The sequence below is a fragment of the Anabrus simplex genome, chromosome 2, assembly GCF_040414725.1.
Source record: "Anabrus simplex isolate iqAnaSimp1 chromosome 2, ASM4041472v1, whole genome shotgun sequence".
In the NCBI taxonomy this organism is placed as follows: Eukaryota; Metazoa; Arthropoda; class Insecta; order Orthoptera; family Tettigoniidae; genus Anabrus; species Anabrus simplex.
The window spans coordinates 1,089,830,041-1,089,851,602 of NC_090266.1; the positions used below are offsets into that span (position 1 = coordinate 1,089,830,041).

Consider the following 21,562-nt stretch of genomic DNA (forward strand, 5'->3'; position numbering starts at 1 on the left):
AAGTGTCCACCGGAAAAATTGTTCATATTATACAATGATCATTTAATATAATTTTAGACATTCCTGAACTTACTTCTCACCCAAGTTTTTATTGACATTTACACTGAGATAAGAATGCCACATTCTCTTGACGGTGTTTTCTATCCAGCGATTGGGAAAGATGGACGTAGATTTAGTTGCACCAGAAAACAATGAAAATGATATATTGCTCAGTGGCGAGAGAGAGAGAGAGAGAGAGAAAGAGGCAGGGGAATCATCCGTAGGAAGACTATAAATTCACCAAATCCATTATAAAATACCGAATAGTTCAAAAGTTACTAATAATCTACAATGTGCACACTTCAAGGTATGAGCACTTGGGTCCAGAGCTGTATTAAGTCTGAGGTTTCCTTTTCTCTCAATTGCTTTCCAGCGACGTCCTCTGAGAAAGTTATAGAATAGTGTCCTGAGCCACATTCCAGTATTTCTACTCTAACTGTGATCAGAGGTCTTGAGCAGTGATGTGGACTAAATCCTTCCTGGTTCCATACGTGTTCTGTAGGAGATGGTTCCATGAACCTTGTAGGCCTGGATGTGGTGGCGACCCCTCATCCCTAGAGCCTGTTACGTGATGGCTTTTGGCAATACGGTGCAACGGCACAGAGATGAGTGCCATTCAACGTAAGCCGTATAGAAAGTAGACGAGGATATCACTGACATTCCGCGACCTGCAGGCGATATACAGTACGTTGTCTTTGAGTCCTGAATAAATACACGTGACGTTAATCAGCGCCCATCTATGGCAGCATAGGGCGTTATCTCACTGCAGTTTATCTTACAGTATATCCGTAATCATCACCACCACCACCACCATACTTGGTGAGCATAAATATGTAGATCTATATGGTATAATAGAAGCTAATTTGTGTGGTACCATTCTCGGATACAGCTATTTTTCACATCCAGAATGCAAAATGAACTATCATAAGACAATTTCTTTGTTGATTGTTTACGTTCAGTGTACCGCTGTCAGCGTCCGGCTCCATGGCTAAGTGGTTAGCGTGCTCCTTTGGTAACAGGGGTCGCAGGTTCGATTCCCGGCAGGGTCGGGAATTTTAACCATAATTGATTAATTTCGCTGGCACGTGGACTGGATGTATGTGTCGTTTTCACCATCATTTCATCCTCATCATGACGCGCAGGTCGCCTGGCGAGCCGAACTTGTCTTCGGACACTCCCGGCACTAAAAACCATACGCCATTTCATTTCATTACCGCTGTCGGCGTACTGTACAATACTTCGGTGACAAAAGCAAACAGTTCAGGAAATGCTGCGACTACTCTCCACCTCCATTCAACCATCACTAAGTGTTCCTCGGCGTCACTGCAGTGTTCGATGTAAACGTAACAAATCACATGATTTCTGAATTTCATTCAGATCGTGGAAGGATATGTGTGGGTGTTCCTCATCATGGTTTGTAGTATGATGAATGACTCCAGACGTACTGTACGCAAGTGAATCTGGACACCGTAAGGCATCGTGTCACAGAGCTGCGTCCACAATTCACGGGAATGTCTGTTCAACGAGCTTCTCAACCAGGCTCATGCGGTATTTTTCATACTGATGCAAGAGATGACATTAAACTGTCTTCCGATATCCTGGCGTGTTCTACGTTCACATGTATATAATACACCCGTAAATTATAGGCTCGGTGATTCTTTGTTTCAAACGGTGCTGCATCTACTTGCTCTGCTCAGTAAACTCGTGGGCTGTTATGGTCTCCTCCGTACCTCTTGGGAAAATATCTATGTTTTCTCGGATTGTAGGGGCTGCCTGACCGATGTGGTAAAGGCGTGCTCGGTTCACCCGGAAGGACGTGTATTCGATTCCCCGTCAGGAAGTCGAAACATTTAAGAAACGACATTTCCACTTTTGGAGGTGTATATGGTCCTGAGGTTCAGTCAGCCTACATCAAAAATGAGTACCAAGTTAATTCCTGGCGGCAAAGGCGGTCGGGCGTAGAGCTAACCACTCTACCATATCAAGTGCCGAGGTTGCGGATAGTGGAAGCCTTTATTCCACCCGTCCAAGGGCCTTCATGGCCTGTACGGAGAAGGCTTTGTTTTTGTTTTTTTGCTTTGCCAGAATTGTAGGCCTAATTTGGAAATAACCTGGAATGCATTTATACTCTCCTGGAGTCCCCGAATCAGTGGCTATTCTAGGCCTTACAAGCATCAGGGTTTCTGAAAAGGTTTCATTCAGGTCGTAGAAGAATACCTACGGACAAAGGGTCAAAGACGGTCGAGCAAAAGGTAATTTTTTACTCCTCCAAGGGCCTTTGTGACCTTCAAGAAGATAACTTTGTTTAAGTTATATCTATTAACTACAACTGCAATACCGATGCCAATTTCACTCACTGTACGAGAGTCTTCTTGTGTTAACGTCATCACTCTACTTTTAAAATTTCCCTTCAGTTCTCTTGTAGGCCACCTTTTAAAAATTGCTGGCTTTCAATAGATCATTTTAATACGTCAAAGAAACACTTTTTGGTGTTCCACTCGTTTATCATTTTTCTCGATTGTATTGGCCACGGCCGCCTGAGTTGGGTGGAGACGGGTCTACTTCCCCCCTCCCCCACAATTTGCTTTAGGTTGCACCGACACGGATAGGTCTCACGGCGACGAAGAGCTAGGAAAGGCCTAGGAATGGGAGAGAAACGGCCATGGCCTTAATTAAGGTACAGCCCCAGCTTTTGCCTGGTGTTAAATTGGGAAACCACGGGTTTGAACCCACTATCTCACGAATGCAAGTTCACAGCTGCGCGACCCTAACCGCATGGCCAACTCGCTCGGTGAGACCTGTCTAACATGCATAATTTGGGTGGTGACGTGAGAAGATATTTAAAATAAGATATTTAATTTAAAATAAGTTCATTCGCCATATTGTCCGCCTCTGTGGTGTAGTGGTAAGCGCGATTAGCTGCCACCTTTGGAGGCTTGGGTTCGATTTCCGTCTCTGCCACGAAATTTGAAAAGTGGTAAGAGAACTGGAACGGGGTCCGCTCAGCCTCGAGAGGTCAACTGAGCAGAGGGGTGTTCGATTCCCACCTCAGCCATCCTCGAAGTGGTTTTCCGTAGTTTCCCCTTCTCCTACAGGCATATGCCGGGATGATACCTAACTTAAGGCCACGGCCGCTTCCTTCTCATCCCATTCTCACACAAGGCCCATATCAGCATAGCAGGTTAGGCCACCTGGGCGAGATACTGGTCCTCCTTCCCGGTCGTATCCTCCCGACCCAAAATCTCACCCTCCAGGACAAAGCCCTTGAGGTGGATCCCTCGCTGTGTCCGAGCGAAAAACCAACCCTGGAGGGTAAACAGATTAAGGAAGAAAAAGAAAAATTGCCATAGTATGGTATAAAATGTTGTACACTATAGCTACTAAAGTGGTAAGTTTACATTACTCGTTTATAAATTCCGTCCTCGCCTCTCACTCATAAAAACGTCACTTTCCGTAGCTATTGCGTAAATAACTATTTCGGCCTTGTTAGGATAACTTACACAAGGCACGCAGCCCCTACACTACGGAACTGGCAAGGTTTGCGCCAGCACAATAGAGGAACACTAACTCATGAATGTTCGTAATAATTTCCTCACAATTTCGATTGAGCATTTCGACTGAGATCCTTTTACCACCTGGCTCATGGTTGACAACCGGATCAGGTATTTAAAGATTATCCAAAAAGCCCACTTGCGGAATCTGGAGATTAGCACGATAGCTTGCCATTCAGTTTGTGAGGATTTGATTGTCGAATAGACCTGAAATTAAATAATGGCATGAGTGAATAATAATAATAATAATAATAATAATAATAATAATAATAATAATAATAATAATAATAATGTTATTGGTTTTGGGTCCCGCTAACTACTTTTACGCTTTCGAAGACGCTGAGGTGACGGAATATTTTCGATCAGAATTTCTTTTTCATACCGATAAATCTACCGACACAAGGCTGGCGTATTCGAGCACCTTAAAGTATAACCCGACTGAGCCCCGTGATCAAACCCGCCAACTTAGGTTGAGAAGGTCAGCGTTTCTGCTGCCCGATTCACACAGGTCGGTTGGGGTAATGGAACCCGTGGTGTAGGAGTAGCATGCCTCAGGGGACCCAGGTTCGATTCCCGGCCAGTCTAAGGATTTTAATTCTGAACTGAAGTTAAGAATGGAGTTATCTTAGCCACATGAGAACACCTGACGGTTTATCTGATACGGGAGGCAATACGGCTGAAATGTCGTGACGATAACCACGTGCCACCTAGCTGGGCAGCTGTTGTCTTTGAGACCATGGCCCTAATGGGCTGGGTTCGTTTGTATGTAAGACAGTAAGCGTTAGCACCCAAATTTAGGTGTCTCAACCGAGTTAAAATCCTAAGATTGGTTTCCTACTTCAGCTACAGTTTAATGTCTGGATGGTACATAACCTGCAGTCCGTGGTCACTTCATTTCAATACACAGTTTCAGTTAATTGTAACATACACATATGCGTTGATATGGACACCATAGCCACACAGACCTCATATACTCTAGATGAACAGGATTGCTGACCACAGTGCTCAAGTCACTAATACGAAGTTAATAATAATAATAATAATAATAATAATAATAATAATAATAATAATAATAATAATAATAATAATAATAATAACGCCTCAGTTAACATGTGCAAGCATTTTAACTTAATGCAGTTTAGGCTGCCTGCATATACATTTCAACGTTTCAATCTTCTCTCTCTCTCTCTCTCTCTCTCTCTCCAGTCGCTTAAGTGCGGCCAGTATCCAGTAATCGGGAGATAGTGAGTTCGAGTCCCACTGTCGGCAGCCTTGAAGATGGTTTTCCGTGGTTTCCCATTTTCACGCCAGGCAAATGCCGGGGCTGTACCATAATTAAGGCCATGGCCGCTTCCGTCCAACTCCTAGGCCTTTCCTATCCCATCGTCGCCATAAGACCTATCTGTGTCAGTGCGACGTAAAGCAAATAGCAAAAAAAAAAAAAAAAATCTCTCTCTCTCTCTCTACCGGATGGTTGAGAAATCGATACTCTGTTGAGCGACCTGTTGCTGAGTTTTCAATTAATCTTGTCATGTAAACACGAATTGGGTCCCCAGAGATCTTTACCATGAAAACATCGCACAAGATGGAGTGTCAAATAGGCTGTTTTACCACCCTTCAAAACATCCGACTACCTCTGCCAGGTTTCATCTTGGGATCGAAAGGCCGACACTTTACTTCTGTTCCACAGAGGGAGCTCACTTACATAAGATGACACGAACTATTATTGAAAAGAAAGTTCAATTCAAGTTAGTATAATTAGGGAAATACAAGAATGACAGTTCCTTAGTTCGAAGTGGCTCACACCGGCTCACACGAACTCGCCAACTTTTACCTGCTCACACCCGAACGCCGCAACTTACCGGCAGTACGTGAACTCCTCAACTAGTAGCAGACCTGTGATTTTCTCTTGGCCATTCCCCGCAACACATCAGTAAGCCGTATAATAACGAGCTTTAATTCCAAGTACTTTCATTCGGAAGATATTTTTAAGCTAACGATAACATATAAACGTTGCATGAAACACATTTCAAAAAGTCCAATCTGTCCATTTCACCAGTTTGTCATTGCACAATTTTCTTCTGGATGTCTTTCTTTGGTTTTCTTGTCAGTTTTTGGTACGGAGCCAAAGCGGGCACTATTTAGCCGAATGTAAGAATCTGTTTGTACTCATCTGAAGATGGATCATGAGTGTGATTTCCCACGCGCCTAGACAAAACATGATCACTCCTCAATGTTGAAAATTAGGTGTTAATTCTGAATGTAAAGTTTAAAAAATGTAGGAGCGTTTGACCCCTTTCATTATAAATTAATTTTGCACTGTCCTCCGCCTTCAGTATAATTATCCTCAATGTCTCACAGCACTTTTCACTACCTTACTTTCTCGGCACTAGATTCACCACTACTATGCTCTTCTCTGCCGCCAGGTTCAAGCTAAAGGGATGCACCCGTTCCTCTATCTGAAGGGCAAGTTGCAGAATTCGGGTAGGAAATTCAGTGGACACTTCTTCGTCCTTTTCTGAATTGCGGAGTTCATGTCCATCCCTTTGAGCACGCAAGTTATTACAAAATCTGGATCATACGTACGAAAGGATGTACAGTAGAAGAGTCAAGACTCCGAAATGAATCTGCATTTCCAAAGTATTTATAGGATAGAATAATGTATCAATTACGTTAGCTTATTTGCTGGAAGTACTGGCACAATCGACAAATAAAAACATAACTTATGAATATTTGTAATAATTTCCTCAACAATTTCGACTCAGCTTCGTTTCAAAGACTTGTATCACTCGGCTTATGGCTTGCAGATTACGGAAGGTGCTTAATTAGCACAGCGAATCACTAAGCCGTTAACTTCAGTTTCTTACCCAGGTTTACCTAACGTGTTTATAAAGGTGAGTCAGTCCCACACCAGGCTACCCACCGTGCAGCGTCCACGTTAGCTGTAAATAATCTGGTGTACTAACGAGTCGCTTTTGGCGCGTCAACCTGGATTGCAGTGTTTGTGTGCGCCCCGCCGACTGTGTTTCTAGTATTTCTGTCGCTGTGGTTGACCATCAGCTGCCAGGCCTAGAATTAGTCGATACAAAAGTAGATCCAAAACGCGCTCTGTAAAATGTGACGAAAAACTACTACAAAAATTTTCATTCCCCGAAGGGGTACGGGGAGGGGGGCTCTTAGAGATTAAAGCCCTCTCCCAGGCCAGTAAGATTTGTGGTGTGAATAAGGTGAGGGGTCCCGCAGGAGTTATTTATGTGCCAGTAAATCTACCGACACGAGGCTGACGTAAGCTCTTTGGGCACCTTCAAGTACCACCGAAGTGAGTCAGAATCGAACCTGCCAGGATGGAGTCAGAAGGCCAGTGCCTCACCCGTCTGAGCCACTCAGCCCAGCAATTTTATTAATGATCACTTTTGTAACCATACTGATAATTTTTCCGACTGAAATTGAAATGTATCTATATAAATAAAATTGTAGGGGGTCCGCTGTCTGTAATTTCTTTTGTTTTGCCAATTTTTCAGATATTTATCCGTTTTAGGTCAACTCAAGACCGAATCGGTGGTTTTTACGTTTCGTGTCTGTTTGTCTGTTTGTCTGTTTGTCTGTTCCACCATCACGTCGAAACGGCTGGATAGATCTCAACCAAACTTCATATTTAGAGTATACTCACCCTGGGGAAGGTTTCGATATGCATATCATTTTAAAATCATTGAATACACGGGGGGTTTATAGGAAAACAAGAATGGTTTTTCCACCATCACGACGAAACGGCTGGATACATCTGAACCAAACTTCATATTTAGAGTATACTCATCCCGGGGAAGGTTTCGATATGCATATCATTTTAAAATATTTGAATACACGGGGGGTTTATAGGAAAACAAGAATGGTTTTTCCACCATCACGTCGAAACGGCTGGATAGATCTCAACCAAACTTCATATTTAGAGTATACTCATCCCGGGAAAGGTTTTGATATGCATATCATTTTAAAGTCCTTGAATAGATGGGGTTTTTATAGGAAAATCAGAATGGTTTTCCCACCATCACGTCGAAACGGCTGGATAGTTCTCAACCAAACTTCATATTTTGAGTATACTCATACCGGGGAAGGTTTCAATATGCATATCATTTTAAAATCTGGAAACTTCGTTTACCGTATGTGAAACGTCTCTTCATTATAAACAACTTTCGTTATGTTCATAAATTACCTTACTCTTCACATGACGGAGAAATTTACAATTTTCCGCTGGTATCATGTTCTGCATTGAGTGACCGACAGACCGACAACGAACCTACAGGTTACCATGGCAACGCCATTTTCCTCATCATGCTTTAAAATTCGTGGTTGTTCCTTGGGTAGAAGGCAAGAGAGGCGTCAATCGGCCTATCTGCGGGATATTGGCGGAATATCGTTGGATGTTATAACCGCCCTCGAATAGATTAAGTAATAAAACCATTAGTCATCTTCTTATTATTTGTTTACGTAGGAATCACTGGACCTCAATTTCTCCTCTGTTACCGCTTTATTATATCCATAACTCACGCTAGCAAAATTTATTGAGGGGCATTTGATTTTCCAATACATTTACAAAAACGTTACCCTGTTCCACGTTTCTAACTCAGTCTGACCCAAGAATAGATGACATATCATAGGACCAGCCATTTAAGCCACTAAATCCGGCGTGTCTTATGGTATAATCCTTTGTCGATATGACGTACGTTTAGTAGCAGTTAATCTGTAAATGAAGGTCTTCAATATTGTAAACACGCATATACTTTCGTATGTCGATCTATATATATTCACTGATGTCGATTTGTAGCGATCGAGAAAGTGTGGGTCTGCTATTGTAATCAGTACTCCCCACACCAACTTTGACTGGCAGTATGAAAGGGATCCTTCTCCAACTCCTGTGTAACTGTCATTAGTAAGGAAGGTCTACAATTGTAATGAATAGTTCACTTCTCCATTTGACTTGCAGAAGGCAAGTGAGCATGCAGTTTTGTTTAAAACTCCCCTACCCGATTGTGTTTGGCAGTAGGCAACTGTGTCCGCCATTATAAAGAAATGTCCTCATCTAAAATGTGACTGGCATTAGGCATAGTGGCCTGCTATTTTGATGGAAACTCACCAACTTGGTGTGACTGGCAGTAAGCTGGCTGGAAGTAGGAAAATTGGGCCTGGCATTATAATGATAACTGCACAACTCAATTTCGAGTGATAGTAGGGTAATTGCCTACCATTATAATAAAAACTGTAATCTGTCTGGAAGTAGGAAAGGGGGCTGCCATTTTAACGAAAACTCCCCAAATCGATTCTGTCCGCGTAGTAGGCAATGGGGCCTGCAATTATAATGTAAACTTCCCAACTCGATTGTGAATGGCAGTAGGCAAGTGAGCCTGCCGTTATATCACAAATCCATAACAAACACTTTACATTGGAAACAACGTACGGGGACCTCCCCATGCTCTTTCTCGGATAACGCTAAGAGACATGCAATTTTAAAACAATCTTATTGACTGCATGCACACTATTTACTTCGATATTCGAATACAATTTAGAATACCGTAGCGAAGCACGGGTACATTCGCTAGTATTGAAATATGATTACAAAAATATTTAGTCTCTGATCAGGAGTAGGAAGTAACAAAGTATTGGATGGCTTCGAAATTTTGTTTTTGCCATGTTATCTTGCTTTTGTATTGCTATCCATTTTTTTTCATTTGGCATGAACATTTGACACATTTTTATGTTCCAAAACATTGTGCAGGTTTGTTCATATGCTTAACGGAATTTAGTGAGAGATCAAACGCAAACCTTTAAATACATCAGAACTAAAAATACGGACTTACATCACTTGGGAAATAAGCGGCTCATATGAACTATTCCATTTACATTAAAAATAGTCAGTAGTAGCCTATAAAGTTTTGTCATTATTTGGTATTTGCTCCCCAAAGAATTAGTTACGATCCATGTAAAGTAATTTATTTTTATCGTTTTCTGTCAAATGTCCAGTTCGTTGGCTCAATGGTCAGCGTAGTGGCTTTGGTTCATAGGATCTAGAGTTCGATTCCCGGCCCGGTCAGGTTTTTAGCCACGTTTAATTAATTCCTCTGGTTCGGGGGCTGGGTGTTTGCGATTGTCTTAATAGCATTTTCATTTACATACAACATAACACAGTGTGTATATCCCTCCACATAGGATTATCATCAGGACCGAAACCCGGCAGTAAAACTAGGTTTAATTCACACTAGTGCCGACCCCAGATACAATAAACTCCCGATTATTTGTTTGCGGGCTATCCGGTTTGCGGATTGTCAGTGCATCCTAAAAGAATAAAATGAGACATATAAATAAATAAGATGTAGTGTACATTATTTTTTCTCTGTTTTGAACTAGTCTTCCTCCAGGTTTAGTTGTTATGAAATGCAGCCTTTATGACAGAAATAAATCCGGCACTGCTTGACAATAGAGGGCCAATTCTAGCTCCTCGATGAAAATTTCTGTTGTTAATCAGTTTGTATGGCCTTCAGTTCCTCTCGTTATGGCAGAACAGCGTAAATAAATACCGTTTTAATGATCAAGCAAAAATTGGGAGTTAACGGAAAAAGAGAAATCCCATGCTGAATTGAAGAACCCGTAATTTTCGATTTTTCGGCCAAGTTCTACCCTTCAAAAGCCCGAATAACCGGAAATTTACGTAAATGATAAAATTACCAAGGAAGAAAATATGCTTTTGTTTCAAATAATGGGAACACTTGTTCAGTGAATACTTTTCCAGAACACGCACGGCAAAATTTTTGTTTTATTTATTATTATTGTTAGTTGTCTTACGTCGCACCGACAGAGATAGGTCTTATGGCGACGATGGGACAGGAAATGGCTAGGAGTGGGAAGGAAGCGGCCGTGGTCTTAATTAAGGTACAGCCCCGGCATTTGCCTGCTGTAAAAATGGGAAACCACGGAAAACCATCTTCAGGGCTGCCGACAGTGGGGTTCGAACCTACTATCTCCCGAATACTGGATACTGGCCACACTTAAGCGACCGCAGCTATCGAGCTCGGTATATTTTTGTTTTATTTTTCCCTTTTCCAGACCTTGTAACTATTCAAAGAAAATGTATTTAAAATATCAGCAAAACTGTTTTCAAGTGGGAAGGAGCTACTCTCTAACCAGGAATATATTCGAAGTTGGCACCACCGTAACATCACTCTGCATCGCTAGTCGCTCACCATTGTGAACATCGGATAATGGATCAGCCCTTAAAAAAGTTATGGTACGTATAAGAATTGCCAGATTTCTCCATATATGTATTGTCTTTTGCAGCACTTGGAGTGCTGATGGCGAAAGAAACCTGCTGTTGAAGATAATTTACACTACGTGTAATTAGAACTATTACAAGATGTACTACTAGATATTTAATTATCGTCTAACAGTTTAACTCAGATTAGCCTTTTGGCGAAGAGGACAAGGAAAGGAAGCAGCCATGGATTTAATTAAAGTAGAGCTACAGCATTTACCGGGAGTGGAAATGAGAAACAACGGAACAGCATCTTGAGTGTTGCCGATGCTCTGGTTCGAACCCATCATCTTCAGAATGCAGGCTCTCAGCTACATGGAGCGTACCGTGCAGTCGATTCACTCGGTACTATATTTAATAATCGACGTGTGCTAGTTTCTAAAAGCCGATAATACCACTGTACTGCTCCGTGTTAAACACCTGTGCCCTTTCAAGAGCTCAAATTTTGAATTGTATCTCAAGAATTTCAAGAAAATAATATTTAATTTCTTAACATTAAAAACCTCATGATGCACAGGTATTTTGAAAAATATTCTATGGGAAACAAACTAGGATCCTTACCTACATTCTGAAAAAAAACGAATTTTGAATTAAGGCCTTAAGATGTAACGTTGCACCACACGCCGCACTGTTCTCCGTTTTCTTCACAGCTTATGAGAATTATGGGCACGTATATCTATTGATAATAACATACAAAATAAGACGGCTTAGGGCAAAATGATTACCTTCAACCATTGAGTTTGCGCTCTCAATTTTTTACCTGCGTGGGAGACTGCTCTTAACACAAGAGCATGTTGTCTACCTGGCCTTGAACTGCCAGAAGTATATACTGGGGATCATAAGTTCATGAATAACAACCAGCAATCTCGTGCTATACTCTTCGCAAACGGAGTCCTCAATCTGCTCATGTACTACAAAGGATGAGGTAAATATTCTCACCATAGTATAACATCTCCTCTGAGGATGACTGTACCATGAAAAGGAACTAAACCGTGTTTGTAAGAAAAGTATGTGTTCCGTAATTACCTTCGTACCTTAGTGCTATGACTGCAAATGGATAAGCTTTCCCCGTGATACGTAATACTATAAACATGTACAGTCGTTCAAAAAAGAATATGACCGCATGGTATTGTGTAAGTTCCCCGCAGGTACACTTTTCTCAAAAACAACTCAACCTGTAGATATAATATTTCAGTAATAATTAAGCCTGATCAAATACTAAATGCGAGGAATACACAGTACCTTGCCCTCATTCTTTTTATTTTTAAGCAACTATACATCCATTATACTCAACCAACAAAGCGCCGAATAATAACCCCGTGCTATATCGGTACACATAGTAAAATAACTTGCCTGAAATATATTTTCAACCTCTCAAAACCCAGCTATAATATCACATACTAGACCAAGTGATGTACTTTCATACTTACCCTTGTTTATCTACTTTTTCGGGACCAATCTTCTTAAAAGAAAATTTTAAGAAAGGAATGTTAAACGAGATCATAAGGGATGTTACGTGCCTCCGTGGGAGCACAGTTACAGTGCATTCCTTTCAACATTTACTGTAAACTTATTAACTTCTTGAGTACTAAGTATTTACAGAAGAACAGCCAAATTTCGTTTTATTATTTTTACAGTAGTGTATCTCGTTCTGGCTTTGGGTCAAGAGACCCCATTCACCCTTTACTTATCGTACTATTTGTTCATGTAGCTTCATATTCTACACGAAATAACCGTTGGCACGCATAATAATTACTTATTCATATGATCTCTATATAATCTCTTCCTGATCTTCTAATAATTGTAAAATGTGCAGTAGTGTAACACTAATTGTTCATGCAGAATCCTGCATTCAATTTATGCACGTGTACAATGTACATGTACTTACATGTACCACTGCGGATCTCTTCAAATTCATCTTCCGATTCTAAATACGATAGCAGTTAAAGTAGAAGTTCACAGGGCAACTTACTGACATATTTTAATATTATGTTACTAGAATAAAAATTTGCTTATCCTTCAGTCATTTTTACATGCAAGGAGAATATTTCTAGTTCAAAAACTGCCCCGAGACGTCTAGTTAAATCTACGTGTTAGTAATATCACCGCAACAGGCAGCAGATAAACAAGTGCGATGATAGTGATGAACCATTTCGTAAACTGATTGCTCAAGATTAAAGATGATTGCAAATACAATAAAGTATCATATAACCAAAGGTAAAGAACTTCCAGTTCAATTTTCCATACCGTAATCAGTATATTTCACAACTGTAATGTTTTATGCCATTATAATTTTAAAGTGCCTATTGTTTTAGATTCTGAAATACTTCTAGAACTAATTTTAACAATCATACCAAGAATTAATTGTAATGTATGGTATTTTTAAACTGGAGATCCGATATTCAATTATCGAAACTAATGGTAGATATGAGGCACTGCGAAGATAAAGGGACCGGGCGAGTTGGCCGTGCGGTCAAGGGCACGCGGCTGTGAGCTTGCATCCGGGAGATGACACGAAAATGTTCCTATTTCTACTTTTCTAACCATGAGCCATGGAAACGAGTAATGTGAGTCAATATTGAATTCATACTTACTTTCCTTTGGCGAGAAGCATGGAAGAAAATGGAGCAAAGATTTTGAGGGATGTGGGTGAGTGCGAGAACAAAGGGTGAACTCGACAGCTATTTGTTTGAGTAACGGTCTGTGCGTTTCTGAGTATATCCACCCCTTCTCTTTCGCTACAACAACAGTGAAGACGATACGACTGACTACGAATAAATGACAATTTGATTTGATATACGATATATATCAGGTGGCCCTCCAACCCCGTACTTCTTACTCGTAAGTGTCCCGCATGCATTAATGTTGAACAAGATGCCTAATCGCATGTCTGCGAAGGAACGATACAACGTGCTATATTTCGGATGTAAAAAAAATAGCAGTCATTTTACTACACACGTCCTTTAACAGGTTGCATTTTGAAATACACCAAAGCTTAAGAAAATGGAGTTAATCATTAAGTTATGCACGTACAGGCAATCCAGTACACCGAAAAATTGCTTGTGTGTAGTATGTGCCTTTAAAGATCCATTAGCTCTTAACTGCAAATCTGTTCGGAAAAATACGCGTGCTGAAGGCCGATGGCTTTTGGAAACTCCTGTGCATACCATTTGCGAGCTTCGGCTCCATTCCGACAAGATTCTTCAAACTGTAGTGGCAGCCTATTACTATACGTTCGAAAAGGAGGCTTACTAACGCAAGGGGGTAGCGCTGAGGAACATGCACCGAGCGGCTCTTCGGTCGTTATCTCCTCGTATTCTGATGCAACCTACTTGCAGGCAGTAGTGCCCCTGTGGACATCCGTTATTAGACATCCCACTCATCATTAGTGCATGCGGGACACTTGCCATTAGAAAGCACGGAGCTGGCGGGCCACCACATATACAGTATATGTTTTAGTAATACAGGAAGATTTCGTTGAAGAAAACCAATGTTGTAGCTTCCTAATTTATTCGTTAGAGATGTACCGGCCTTAATTTCTTAAATATTTTGTTTGGGTCATCATTCCAAAAAATGATTTGATACAGCGCTCCATGCTACCCTATGCTCTCCTAAGCTTTCCTTGTCTACGTAACTACCACATCCTTCATTTACCCTAATCTGTTTGTCATATTCATGCCTTGGTATACCCCTACCGTTCATACCACCTACACTTCCCTCAAAAACTAACTGAAAAAATCGTGGGTGTCTTAAGATGTGTCCTATCATTCTATAGATTCTTCTGGTCAAATTTCGCCAAAATGTTCTCCTGACACAAATTCGATTCAGTATCCCTACTTTCGATTTACCCATCTCACCGTCAACATTCCTCTGCAACACTACATTTCAAAAGCTTCTATCCTCTTTCCTCCTGAACTAGTTATAATCCACATTTGTACGCCATTTTTTCCCTCCAGGCAACGCCCCGCTCCAGATGAAGTTCTTCAAAAGCATATTTCTAAGTTGTATATCAATGCTGAAAGCAAGCAAATTACGTTTCTGAAGAAATGCATTCCTCCCTTGTGCTAGTCTGTATTTTATATCCTCCTTACTTCTACCAAGATTAGTTATCATATTATCTAAGTGAAAATATTAACCTGCTTCCTTTAAGATTTAATTTCCTCATCTAATATACTGCTCAAAAAGGAAATTTGTTCAAGTATTTAGAGATTCATAACTACTATACATTGTGCGAATGCATAGTGGGATGGGAACTGGACTATTTGGACAATAATATGTCCTGTTTGCACAAAAGAGGGCCCCACTGTTATCCGGATGTTTAGGAAGTGTCAATTTCAGTTGAAAAGTGTGTCTCAATATAAAGTGTGTGCGAAGGGTGGTCTGTGTGAGGTTTACAAGTCAAAGCTGATCGTGTGGGCCGATGTTGGCAACGAGGGAAGCTGTTGTCGAATGAAGTCACTCATGCAGTTACACGGTTTCAAGAACGCTACTCTCAGAGGAACGTTGCCAGAATCTTTGGTGTTGCTTAGAATACGACGATGTTGTATCTGAGGAATCGTTTCCAGGAGACTGGAAGTGTTGCCAGGCACTCTGGCATGGGCCACAAAAGGAAAACAGCCCCAGGGGAGATAATTTTGTGGGTCTACAACCTCTCGGTACCGCCAAGTTACGGCTCGAATACTACAGGTGGACCTACAACAAGCTCCTGTAGTGCGAATTAGTCACCACATAGTCAGGCTTCGAGAGGTCGATTTAATATCCCGATGACCCCTCTCAAATACCTGCACTGGACATACGACATCGTGGCCGGAGACTGCAGCTTGCTAGAGATCATCTGCACTGGTAGGTAAGACATTGGTGTCCTGCGCTGTTCTCAGACGAATCCCGAACTCCGTTTCACGTTATATCGCTCAGACGGTCGTCTGCGAGTCTGGAGAAGATGAGGGGAGCGATTTTATCCGTCAACTGTGCAATCTACTTTTGCTTATGGAGGTGGATCTGTTATGGTGTGGTCAGGCCTAAGTTTTGACACGAAAACCTATTTCCTGACAATTCGCAATGGATGCTTAACTGCTCGACAGTACATTGACGAGGTCTTAGTGTCACGTGTGATTCCTCACATGAGGGAACTTAAAACGCAGTATTTATGCATTATAATGCTAGAGTGCATGATACCAATCATTGTTCGAAGAGTACTGCTAGAGCCATGTGCAATGAATGCAATGAATGGAGTGAAGTACCGACATGAATCCTATCGAACAGGTCTGGGCCAACAGGAGCAACGCACCCTAGCGAGAAGTCCACCGCCCCAAACTCTAAAAGGCTGTGTAGACGCTCTTTTGGAAGAGAGGGGGAGGGGGATAACCGCCATATAAAAAAGTGCAGCACCATGTCAGAACCATGAGAAAGCGTTGTGAAGCTGTTATCCGTGAGAGGGTCAATACTTCTCATTAAGATGCTGAATTACCACACAGTCATTTTGATTTATTACTTTTTTTTTGCTAGTTGCTTTACGTCGCACCGACACAGATAGGTCTTATGGCGACGATATGACAGGGAAGGGCTAGGAGTGGGAAGGAAGCGGCCGTGGCCTTAATTAAGGTACATCCCCAGCATTTGCCTGGTGTGAAAATGGGAAACCACGGAAAACTATTTTCAGGGCTGCCGACAGTGGGGTTCGAACCTACTATCTCCCGAATACTGGATACTGGCCGCACTTAAGCGACTGCAGCTATCGAGCTCGGTGATTTATTACCAGGGACTACGTTGTTCATGGAATGTTGTAAAATGATGTATATCAAGTGTCCAATGAACGTTTCTCATTTCAATTCTTAGTTGTTTCAAAGAAGAATATTTGTTCTCACTGCATGTCAGTTTTCGTTTCAAGGTGTATGCATATCATGGAGATAGAAACATATAAAAGATAAATATATTTCTTTTTTGATCAATATATTTCTTGCATCACCTGAACTTCTTCAATTGCACTTCAATACTTTTCTTGTCGATGTATTTATTTTCATCCAGTAATCATTCTCCAAGACTGTGTCCATACCACTCAGCAATTTGTCTAGATCTCTTTCAGACCCAACTAAAAATAACAGCATCATCAACAAATCCAGGAATGTTGATTTCTTCTCCAAGGATTGTGTTTCCTTTTCCAAATTTCTATTTGATTTCCCTTACCGCATGTTCCATATAAACATTGAAAGAGAAAGAGTAGAAACAAACTTCAGCCATATCTCACTTCTTTCTGGATTGCTACTTCTTTACCATAGCCTTCGATTCTTATCACCACGGACTGAATTTTTCTCCGATTGTAGACAGGCCATCTTTCTAGAGATCTGATTCTGATCTCGTTCAGAATCTCAAAATGGCTTGGTCCAATCAATTTTATCGAATGCCTTTTCTAAATCTTCGAATGCTACATACCGTTTTCTTGCTTGATTCTATCCTCTAAGATCAGACGTAATATCAAGACTGCTTCTCGTGTTCCTATACTTATTCTGAAACAAAATTGATCTTCTCTCAACTCAGCCTCAACCTTTTCTCTCCGTTCTTATATAAATAATACGAGTTAAAATTTCAACCATGAGATACTAAACAAATGGGATGGTAGTTTTCACACTAGTCAAGCCCTCACTTCCTTGGAAATAGATATAACAACATTTTTCTTCACACTGGATGTCATCTCCTCTACCATACATCTTACACACTAAACGGAATAACCACGGCATGCCGATTTCTCCTGAGGCAGTCGTAACTCTGAAGCTCAATCATCAGTTACAGGTGCGTTGTTCCTCTTTAGGTCTCTCAAAGTTCTCTCGAATTAAGACTTCAAAAAAGGTTATCCCCTTTCAATTGCATCAACTGTCTCTTCTTATCCAGAACCTCACCATCTACTCTTTCCTTTGAGGCAATTGTTGAATATGTCTTGCCACCTTCCTGCCTTGTCTTCTTTCTCTAGAAGTGGTTTTCTATCTGAACTCCTACTATTCATACACCTATATTCTTTCTTCAAAAGTTTCCTTCCTAAATATTGCATATACCTTTTCTACGACCATTCAACCTTCAATATCCTTGTATTTCTCTTTCAGCCATCCTTCCTCAGCTGTCCTACACATTCCATCTACATCATTCCCTTCAGCCCACCTCATTTTCTTTTACTCTTGCACTTCCGCCGTTCATCAATCAGAGCATGTATCTGCTGAGTGATGCATAGACATTTACTTGATCTTTCCTTTCTTCCTAACTTTTCTTCAGAGGCCTTACTGCTCTTATTCTTCAGGACTGTGCACCCTTCATCTATTGTGTTTCGTTCAGCCCTTTCATTTAGTCCTTGTGCAACACGTTCCTTAAAATAATCCCTTACACCCCTTTTCTTCAACTGATGTATACAGTATCCTATATCCGTGTGTTCACTCCTTTCTTCAGTTTCTCAACTTCAGACGGCATTTCTTGACAACCGTGTTGTGGTCAGAGTCCACATCTGCTCCTGGAAAGATCTTGTAATCCAGCACCTGGTTTCTGAACCTCTGCGTTATTATAATGAGGCCTAGTTGATACCTCCTAGTGTCTCGGGACCTTGCCTACTTATACAGCAATCGTTTTTAATTTTCGAATAATGTATTTGCAAGGACTAAATTATGATCGGTGCAGAATTCTACCAGCCGACTTTCTCTTTAATTCCGTTGTATCAGTCCATATTCTCCTACTACATTACCCCTCTTCCTTCGCGTACCGCTGCATTTCATTCTCCATTTCAGGTGTAGATTCTCATCTCGTTTTACATCTTCGTTAAATCTTCTGTCTCTTAGTGTATTCTTTCGATTTCAGCATCATCTAGTGAACTAGTAGGCATCTGGCCAACACTATTGCGGTGGGCATTGGTTTGGTGTCTATATTGACAACAATACTCCGTTCACTATGCTGCCATTTTATCCGTTGTCCTGTTGTTTTTTCCGTTAAGTCATGTATTTCCTTCATTTGATTTTGTTGTGATAATTCTGTGGCCACCTGCCCCAAATTCCTGCTCTTCTTGTCAGCGTACTTCACTTATACCAACTACAAGTAACTTCAGTCTATCTATTTCCCTTTTCAGATTCTCTGACCTACCATATCGATTCAAATTTCTAACATTCCACGCTTCGACGCACAGAATGTCAGTATTCAGCTTCTTGATGATTGCCTCCCTCTAGTGCAGTCCCCGAAAGGGGGATATTTTAACCTCCGGAATATGTTACCTGAGAGGAAACTGTTATCTGTAGATCATTCCTACAAGGTTATCAGCATGTTCTCCGGAGTTAATTATGCTTGTAGTTTTCCGTTGTTTTCAGCTGTATAGCAGAATCAACATAGCAAACTCAAGAGAAGTATTATTCCGAACGGCTGGATATACCGTTTCGATGAGTCTGGTCTCTCGACAGATACCCTTCCGATACGATTGCACCTATGGCTCAGCTACTAGCCTTGTTGGAACGCACAATCCTCCGTACCATGGCAAGATCACATGGTCCACAGGGGAAGGTAAAACTAATAATACAGGAAATAAGAAACGATTTAATCGTATATTTGATTAATACATTTACCTGAAAATCTGCGCAACACTTGTTAAGTACTTTCTCGCTGAGTTCGCCGGAATGAAGTAATTTCTGATGTATTTTTCTCAAAATATGAATTTGTTGAATTCGCCTTTTGTTTTCGCAATGGCTCGTGTCTTGAGGTGTGTTTTGTCCCAGCTTTACAACACTAAATCTCGGAAAATGTTGGAAAGTTGTGAAAGTGCCGGTCCTAAGTCTGAAGTAGTGCGGATACACACTCGAGGATATTTATTGTCATATACAACAGTACACTAGACCACGACAATGGGCCCATTTAAGTTCACATGACATACAGTAGTAACTTATTGTATCTTGTTAGTTCGACATCAATTCAACGAAGCGACTTTGTTTTCTAATGAAATAACTACCTACCTGATGTTCGTGAAGTCATGAGTCGCCTTGGATACGACATGAAATTTCAGGCTACAGGAAAGAAACACAATCGTATGTGCGCACGCACAGAGGTTGGCCTTGCACGATTACTGGTACGAGAGTTAATGCTCATAAATTTATGAACCAATTACACGTTTGCAATTGACCAAGTGGTTAATCAGAATGAAACATAATGTCGTTTGCTAATGACATTGTGCTTTGAGGAAAAGACGAGGTAGAAAGTCTAGAGCAGAGTGATGCAATAAATGAGAAGTTTGTGGTAATGATAGAATGGAGAAAAGCTGCACAGAGTTTCTGGCAGAAGAATGAGAGAAGAGAAAAGAATATTAACATTTAAGACAAAATATTTACGTTATCAAGTTTTTTTTTACAAGTTGCTTTATGACGCACCAACACAGATAGGTCTTATGGTGACAATGGGACAGGAAAGGGCTAGGAGTGGGAAGAGAGCAGTCGTAGCCTTAATTAAGGTACAGCCACAGCATTTGCCTGGTGTGAAATTGGGAAACTATGGAAAATCATATTCAGGGTTGTCGACTGTGAGGTTCGAACCCACTATCTCCCGAATGCAAGCTAACAGATATAAATATTTAAAAAGTGAATTAGACATAATGGAGAACTTAAGACTAGATATTGATATTAGCAGGGCCTCTCTCCTTGAATGAAACGTTAGCGTAGGCACCTTCGGTTCAGAGAGCCCCGAGTTCGATTTCCGGTGAGCCGAGGATTTTAGCCGCGTCTGGTTAATTCCTGTGGCTCGGGGGCTGGACGTTTTTGTTACTCTCAAAGCACACCTCTTCCAACAGACACAACACATCACACTACCTATACACGGAATAGTGTCTATATCCCTCCATATAGGATTGGCCGTAAAACTGGGCTTCGCCGGACTGAGTGGCTCAGACGGTTCATGCTCTGGCCTTCTAACCCCAACTTGGCAGGTTTAATCACAGCTCAGTCCGGAGGTATTTGAAGGTACTCAAATACGTCAGCCTCGTGTCGGTACATTTACTGGCACGTTAAAGATCTCCTGCGGGACTAAATTCCTGCACCTCGGCGTCTCCGAAGACGTAAAAGTAGTTAGTGCGACGTAAAGCAAATAACATTATTGTTAAAACTGTACATGTGATGTGATGGCGTGTGGCGTAGCATAAGTCTTTCTAGTTTACGTCCTTGTGTGGCCTGCGCGTCTGAGTGTGTTATGATGATAATGAGGTAGGAAGAGGTTGAAAACCGGCGTAGGCACATAGCCTACCCTCTTCAGTGGCACGCCCGAGAAATTCTCGGGTGGCGCACGCTTGCCCATAACGTCACCGCCCGAGAAATTCTCGTTTAGCAGCAGTGTTCATTTCGCGATCGCCCAATAATTTATCGGGTACTAAAACCTCTTTGGAAAATGTTTTCCAGCATTCTCAACAGGTGGAGGGAGTATTTCCAGCTGTATCCATGAAGTCTCTGGCCTAAAATGTCTTCTTTACATACATAATCTCTGGCTTCTGCCTGCTGTCATTTCTTGATGGATGCAGTACTTTTGCATCCATTTCTTGGCACAGGCCAGAGTAAAGTGTAGCTTCCACCGAAGTCCCAGTCAACATCCATGGCTGTGACACTATGGAAGTTGCTGGGGTATGGGTAGTGCTGAGTAATGGCATTCAGAGCACGACTAGTGCGTATGAGTGTTA

The 21,562-nt window shown here is 41.4% G+C and overlaps 1 protein-coding gene across 1 annotated transcript in view; it reads right to left on the bottom strand.

Moving 5' to 3' along the window:
• The window catches only part of LOC136863783 (uncharacterized), a 251,087-nt gene that overhangs the window by 168,003 nt on the left and 61,522 nt on the right, over positions 1-21,562 (bottom strand). The window lies entirely within an intron of this gene.